Source organism: Mandrillus leucophaeus, unplaced genomic scaffold (assembly GCF_000951045.1).
Source record: "Mandrillus leucophaeus isolate KB7577 unplaced genomic scaffold, Mleu.le_1.0 Scaffold230, whole genome shotgun sequence".
Classification (NCBI taxonomy): domain Eukaryota; kingdom Metazoa; phylum Chordata; class Mammalia; order Primates; family Cercopithecidae; genus Mandrillus; species Mandrillus leucophaeus.
This window is the reverse complement of record NW_012102366.1, coordinates 1,330,205-1,338,590: the sequence shown is the minus strand read 5'-3', so window position 1 is coordinate 1,338,590 and position 8,386 is coordinate 1,330,205.

Here is an 8,386-nt window from a genome sequence, read left to right as displayed (position 1 = left end):
AGGTGGATCACCTGAGGTCAGGAGTTTGAGACCAGCCTGGCCAACACAGCAAAACCCTGTTTCTACTAAAAACACAAAAATTAGCTGGGCATAGTGGCAGGCGCCTGTAATCCCAGCTGCTCGGGAGGCTGAGGCAGGAGAATCACTTGAACCCGGGAGGCGGAGGTTGCAGTGATCCAAGATCGCACCACTGCACTCCAGCCTGGGTGACAGAGCAAGACCCTGTCAAAAAAAAAAAAAAAAAAAGGGCCAGGCACAGGGGCTCACACGGGTAATCGTAGCACTTTGGGAGGCCGAGGTGGGTAGATCACCTGAGGTCAGGAGTTCAAGACCAGCCTGACCAACCTAGTGAAACCCCGTCTCTACAAAATACAAAAAATTAGCCAGGCGTGGTGGCCCATGCCTGTAATCTCAGCTACTTGGAGGCTGAGGCAGGAGAATTGCTTGAACCGGGGAGGCAGAGGTTGCAGTGAGCCAAGATCGCACCAGTGCACTCCAGCCTGGGCGACAGAGCAAGACCCTATCTTGAAAAAAAGAAAAGAAGCCACCTAGTCTATCGCCAGTGTTTTGATTATTTCAAGCATGGACTCTGGGTATCAAAACATCCTCCTCGTGAGAGCCTAATGAAGGAAACAGAGGAAGATGTGAGAATCTCAGAAACAGCTTGGTTGCCGCTTAGACATTAACCCCAGATGCTGCTCCCCATTTCCAACTCTACCTGCAAGTGTGTTTTCAACAGCATCGTGGAGTCCAGATTAAAGAGCCGTTTTCCTCCTCAGAAAGTACAGACTCCTTCGAGATTTGCATAAGCCATTTAGGAGCCAGGGAACCTTGGGATAGATGTGAATCTTGGAATGTGGGTTGTTAGAATATTTTAAAGCTGGTGAGAAAAAAATTGAAGTAAAACAAGGATGTCCAGGCAGAGGCATCTGCAAGACAAATTAGCACCATCGCCACCACCCCACCCCCCTCCCCAACCCAGTCAACAAACAGGACAAGTAACACTTCTCTGCCCTCGTGGGAACAGATTGAGTGGAAGGAGTTGATGGGTGGGGAGGTGACGTTGCCAAAATCCCGAAATAGAGCTGTTCAAAACACCCTTTCACAGCATGTCAGACAAATGCCGGAGTGATTAAATGTTGAGTGGAGACTTTGAGAAGCTGAAAGAGGAGGGCAGAAACTAGGCATGAAAACATACTCCTTTCATCTCCTTCCAAATCTGGGTCAGCACTCAACTGCGGCATCAGGACACTTTCTCAGCATCTGAGAAGCAACATCACCTAATCCAAGTCTGTCAGGGCGCCAAAATACTCTGGCTTCCGGTGATTAACTGATTTGTGCAGTATGCATTCATGGAGTGCTTATGTTCGAAGCTCTGGAAAACACAGTAGCTTCTCCCAGTTCCTGCCATTGCGAGTTTGTCGTCCAGTGAGGGAAATGGAGAAGTAGTGACAATACGCTTGATTGAATTTTTTTTTTTTTGAGACGGGGTCTTGCTGTGCTGCCCAGGCTGGAGTGCAGTGGTGCCGTCATCGCCCACAGCAGCTTCAAACTCCTGGGCTCAAGAGATCCTCCCACTTCAGCCTCCCAAGTAGCTGGGGTTACAAGGCACTGCTTGAATTATTGTTCCAGTTTTTTCAGCCCTCTGTAAATCCACACGCTGTGTGCCATGGGACTTTGCTGTTATTCTCACCAAAGGCAGAACTCTTGCCTCTTGACTTTGGGCTCTTTGGGCTGTGGGACCAGCTTTCCTCAACAGGTAGCCAGTTCCAAGTATCCCTCAAGAAGCCTCCCATGTCTCCACTTGCCTTCTTATCACTGTCATCATCATGAGGGAAGCTTCCTCCCAAGAATGACTATTCCTTTGGCCAAGGTCTCAGAATGAATACGTGCCAGCCAGTCACGGTGGCTCACGCCTGTAAATCCAGCACTTTGCGAGGCCGAGGCAGGCAGATCACCTGAGGTCAGGAGTGCGAGACCAGCCTGGCCAACATGGAGAAATCCCATCTCTACTAAAAATACAAAAATTAGCTGGGTATGGTGGTACACACCTGTAGTCCCAGCTACTTGGGAGGCTGAGGCAGGAGAATTGCTTGAACCCGAGAGGCAGAGGTTGCAGTGAGGTGAGATTGTGCCACTGCACTCCAGCCTGGGCAACAAAGTGAGACCTTGTCTCAAAAAAAAAGGTAGGGATTGGTGGCTTACGCCCGTAATCACAGCACTTTGGGAGGCCGAGGCGGGTGGATCACGAGGTCAGGAGATCGAAACCATCCTGGCAAACATGGTAAAACCCCGTCTCTAGTAAAAATACAAAACAATCAGCCAGGCATGGTGGCAGGCACCTGTAGTCCCAGCTACTCAGGAGGTTGAGGCAGGAGAATGGCATGAACCTGGAAGGCGGAGCTTGCAGTGAGCGGAGATCATGCCATTGCACTCCAGCCTGGGTGACAGAGCCAGACTCCATCTCAAAAAAAAAAAAAAAAAGAGGCCGTGAAAGCACTGATAGACTCTTTTTCTTTTTGGAAACAAGGTCTCACTCTGTCACCCAGGCTAGAGTGCAGCGGTGCGGTGATCACAGCTCACTGTAACCTCAACCACCAGAGCTGAAGCGATCCTCTTGGCTCAGCCTCTTGGGTAGCTGGGACCACAGGCATGCACTACTATGCCCGCCTAATTTTTAAAATTTTTTTTTGTAAAGATGGGGTCTCTCTATGTTGCCTAGGCTGGTCTTGAACTCCTGGGCTCAAACAAGCCTCACACTAGCCTCCCCAAGTGCTAGGACTGCAGGCATGAGACACCGTGCCTGACCCTTCTTTTCAACTAGGCATCACTCTTGGGTCCTGTGCTTAGCCTGCTTCTGTCAGTCTTGGCAAAGAATCCTGCTAAATTACACCCCAACCCTTAGTATTTTATCACCCTGGCCAGCCTTCAGTAAGAATCCTTTTAAGTTAGCATCTTAATCCATTTGGGCTACTCTAACAAAATAACATAGACTGAGTGGTTTAAAAGCAACAGAAATTCATTTCCCACAATTCTGGAGGCTGGGAAGTCCAAGAGCAAGGCACCAGCATATTCAGTGCCTGCTGAGAACCTGCTTCTTGGTTCATAGATGGCCATTTTTTCACTGTCTCCTCACATGGTGGGAAGGTTGAGGGACCTCTCTGGGGTCTCTTTGATAGAGGCACCAAACCCATTCTTGAGGGCTCCAGTCCCATAACTTTATCACCTCCCAAAGGCCCTGCCTCCAACACCATCGCATTGCAGATTAGGTTTCAACACATGAATTTGGGCTGGGCACAGTGGCTCACGCCTGTAATCTCAGCATTTTGGGAGGCCAAGGTAGATAGATCACCTGAGGTCAAGAGTTCGAGACCAACCTGGCCAACGTGGAAAAACCCTGTCTCTACTAAAAATACAAAAATTAGCCAGGTGTGGTGACATGTGCCTGTAATTCCAGCTACTTGGGAGGCTGAGGCAGGAGAATCACTTGAACCTGGGAGGCAGAGAGAGGTTGCAGTGAGCCAAGAATCATGCCACTGCACTCCAGCCTGGGCAACAGAGCAAGACTCCATAAAATTAAAAACAAAAAAACAAAAACAACAACAACAAAAAAAACAACCCATGAATTGTCTACAGCAATTGGTTTGGCAAGAATCCCCCTATCTGCCGAGTGCAGTGGCTCATGCCTGCAATCCCAGCACTTTGGGAGGGAGAAGCAGAAAGATTGCTGGAGGCCAGGAGTTCAAGACCAGTCTGGGCAACATAGTAAGACCCTGTGTCTATTAAAAATAAAAAAGAATCCCCCTATGCTTGATGCTTCCTCTTAGTCATTTTTCATCCACTAAACCCCTCACTCTGCTCATCGGCTGTAAATGCCAATCTGTCTTTGCTGTTTTGGAAATTGAGCTCATTTCTCTGCTGAAGTCTCTTTTCCCCTATTACAATAGTACTGAATAAAACTATCTTTACCACTTTTAACTGGTGACCAGCTCTGTCTCTTCGACAGCATCCAGATGAGTCACGAAGACTTGAACTAAAGCATTAGCAGTTAGGATCCATCAAGCATTTCTTTAGGATTTATTGTGTTAAGTCCTCAGATTTTGTCTAAGGCAATGGGAATGTGTCAGTAAACACAACAGGGAAAAATCCCTGCTCTGGGCCGGGTGAGGTGGCTCATGCCTGTAGAAGTGGCAAAAGTTCCATGCACCCAGACTGCCTCCCACCTCAAGTATTAGCCACAGTAACTCATTTTTCTGCCTCGGAGCTTTTTTGCAGCTATTGAAGGCTGCCTGCGTGCAGATGCTGCCAGAAGTTAAGAAGAGATAAAGCCCCCAGGAGGTAACTCTCAACCAGTACAGAATGAGAGTCAATAAATGAATGTGTCGCTCCCCACCCTCATCCGCTAGGGGCACCATTCTGACTTTTTTCCTGCACTATTTACTTGCAGGAGTAGCTCAATAATGCACGCTTTATTGGCTTTTCCTCCTAACCTGTCTGCCTCTCCCAATATCCCTGTTACTGCTTCCTGAAGCCATTTTCCAAATAAACTATCAGAAAAGCAAAATGAAGACACAATCGAAGAAAACACTTGGGGCTGGGCGCAGTGGGTCACGCCTGTAATCCCAGCACTTTGGGAGGCCGAGGCAGGCAGATCACAAGATCAGGAGTTCAAGACGAGCCTGGCCAACATGGTGAAACCCTGTCTCTACTAAAAATACAAAAATTAGCCAGGCATGGTGGCGCACGCCTGTAATCCCAGCTACTCAGGATGCTGAGGCAGGAGAATTGCTTGAACCCAGGAGGCAGAGGTTGCAGTGAGCCGAGATCATGCCACTGCACTCCAGCCTGGGGGACAGGGCAAGACTCTTTCTCAGAAAAAAAAAAAAAAAAAGAGAACACTTGGAAAGACCAGGAGTGCACATGATGTCAAATAAAAGCAGACAGCTCATGAATAACAGAGTGAGACAGAGGCCCGGGGAAAAAAAGAATTGAGACTTGGGAAAAGCCATTTCAAATCATTAACTACTTTCAGGACAAAAGGAGAAGTAATTGGAGAAGTGATTGGTTTAGTGATTTTTCTAAAAATAGTTTCTGTGTTAATTAAAATTTACAGTGAAAGCAAATCAACATGTTCCCATTTATCTCTGCCTAATTTCTGTCCTCCCAACTCATGAGTGGGGTTATTGAAGATATTAAAGAAAACAAAGTTGCTAAGGACATGAAAACCCATAGGAAACCATCCTTATGTGAGTTAATGCCTAGAGAGCCAGCCAGTCCCACCTGTACCCATTCTAAGGCAAAGACTAAACATACAATTTATCCTCTAAAAAAATCCAGGTGGGATCGGGTGTGATGGCTCACACCTGTAATCCCAACACTTTGGGACACCAAGAGGGGAAGATTACTTGAGTCCAGGAGTTCAAGGCCAGCCTGGGCAGCATAGCAAGACCTCATCTCTACAAAAAGTAAAAATAATTAGCCGGACATGGTGGTACACACCCGGCTTGGATGCTGAGGGATGCTGAGGCAGAAGAATCGCTTGAACCTAGGAGGTGGAGTTTGCAGTGAGCCGAGATCGCGCCACTGGCCTCTAGCCTGGGGCAACAGAGCAAGACTCTATCTCAAAAAAAAAAAAAACTCCCCTTGAGGTGACGCCTAAAACCTAGATGTGATGACGGAACTCTTGTGCCCTCCCTTGGGCATCATGCCTCAGATCGGGAGAGCAGCTCTAGGCGCAGCTGGGAGAAGCTTGTCAGACACAAGCATGCATCCATCAGTGGAATTCCAGGCCCCAAGGCCAGCATTAGCATGCAAGCAAAATGCTGGAGGGTGTTATGCTAAGTGCAAAAGTCAGGCCCAGCAAGACCATGATCTCACTGCTTTTTGAGTTTTTTTTTTGAGACAGAGTCTCGCTCTGTCGCCCAGGCTGGAGTGCAGTGGCCGGATCTCAGCTCACTGCAAGCTCCGCCTCCCGGGTTCACACCATTCTCCTGCCTCAGCCTCCCGAGTAGCTGGGACTACAGGCGCCCGCCACCTCGCCCGGCTAAGTTTTTGTATTTTTTAGTAGAGACGGGGTTTCACCGTGTTCGCCAGGATGGTCTCGATCTCCTGACCTCGTGATCCGCCCATCTCGGCCTCCCAAAGTGCTGGGATTACAGGCTTGAGCCACCGCGCCCGGCCTACTGCTTTTTGAGTTCTAACGAAGTTGAACTCAAAGATGTGGAGAGAAGAATGATGGTTACCAGGGGCTGAATGGGGAGTGGTGGCAAGTGGAGAGATTTTGTCTGAGTATAAGTTGCAGTTAGACAGGAGGAATACTTTTTTTATTTGTGCAAATGATGGTGTACATGAGAAATGTTTTACATGTATATAATGCATAGTGATTAAATCAGGGTATTTAGGATATCCATCACCTGAGTCTCACTGTCATGCAGGCTGGAGTGCAGTGGTGTGATCTCGGCTCACTGCAACCTCCGCCTCCCAGGTTCAAGCAATTCTCGTGCCTCAGCCTCCCAAGTGGCTGGGACTACAAGCACGTGCCACCACACCTGGCTAATTTTTGTATTTTTAGTACTGACAGGTATTTTTAGTAGCGACAGGGTTTCACCATGTTGGCCAGGCTGGTCTCGAAGTCCTGACCTCAAGTGATCCGCCCCTCCAGCCTCCCAAAGTGCTGGGATTACAGGCATGAGTCACCGCGTCTGGCCGAGAAGGAATACTTTTTTTATTTGTGCAAATTATGGCGTACATGAGAAATTTTTTACTTGTATATAATGCATAGTGATTAAATCAAGGTATTTAGGGTATCCAGGGTAGTCATCACCTAAGTACAATACATTTTTTTAAGTATAGTCATTCTACTCTGCTATCAAACGTGGAATATGGCCAGGCACCGTGGATCGTGCCCGTAACCATAGCAGGCAAGGATTACTTTGCCTTCACCTTTGGGAAGCCAAAGCGTAAAAATCACTTGAGCCCAGGAGTTCAAGACCAGCCTGGACAACACAGCCGACAACCTTTTTTATTTTTTTGAGATGGAGTCTTACTCTGTCGCCCAGGCTGGAGTGCAATGGCGCAATCTCGACTCACTGCAAACTCCGCCTCCTGGCTTCAAGCAATTCTCCAGCCTCAGCCTCCCGAGTAGTTGAGATTACAGGCATGCACCACCACACCCAGCTAATTTTTGTATTTTTAGTAGAGATGGGGTTTCACCATGTTGACCAGACTGGTCTCGAACTCCTGACCTCAGGAGATCCACCCGCCTCAGCCTCCCAAAGTGCTGGGATTACAAGCGTGAGCCACCATGCCCAGCCTTCTTTTTTTTCTCTTCTATCCAATGAAACTACCTTGAGTGTAAGGGCAAGTGATTCCATCCTTATAGCCTTACCATCTGGTCTAATGCCTGACACAAAATAAATGACCATCCATAAACAAATCAATGAGTGATTTAATTAATTGTTTACCCAACCCAGACCTAAAAAATAATTGCAATAATATATATGGGTGGGATGCCAGGTGATGTTTTGATAGATGTATACATTGTGGAATAATTAAACCAAGCTAGTTAACATATCCGTCACCTCACGTACTCTTTTGTGTGTGTGTGTGTGGTAAGAACATTTGAAATTTACTCTCTTAGCAATTTTGAAATATATGTTATTATTAACTGTAGTCACCATGCTGTGAGATCTCAAAAATGTATTCCCTGGAAAAATTGATAACAGAAACTGGCAAGGGTGGGAGGAGGATGAAGGGAAGTGGGTTAAAGGGTACAAATATACAGTAAGATAGAAGGAATACATTAAATGTGTTTTTTAAATTTATTTTCATTTTGTATTAAACAAATAGAGATGGTGGCCGGGCGTGGTGACTCACACCTGTAATTCTAGCACTTTGGGAGGCCGAATCGGGCCGATCACCTGAGGTCAGAAGTTGGAAACTAGCCTGGCCAACATGGTGAAACCCCGTCTCTATTAAAAATACAAAACTGAGCTGGGCGTGGTGGCAGGCACCTGTAATCCCAGCTCCTCGAGAGGCTGAGGCAGGAGATTCGCTTGAACCCAGGAGACGGAGGTTGCAGTGAGCTGAGATTGCACTGCTGCACTCCAATCTGGGCGACAGAGCGAAACTCTGTCTCAAAAAAAAAAAAGAAAGAAAGGAAAAGAAAAAGGTTGGCTGTAGCACTCAAATGACAGCACAGTGTGCATTAAACAAATGATTCTGAGAGACTTCTAGGGCTGAAAATGCCCTATCTCATTTTGTTTATTTATCTATTTATTTATTTATTTATAAATTATTATTATTATTTTATTTATTTATTTTTCTTTTTGAGATGGAGTCTCGCTCTGTCACCCAGGCTGGAGTGCAGTGGCACGACCATGGCTCA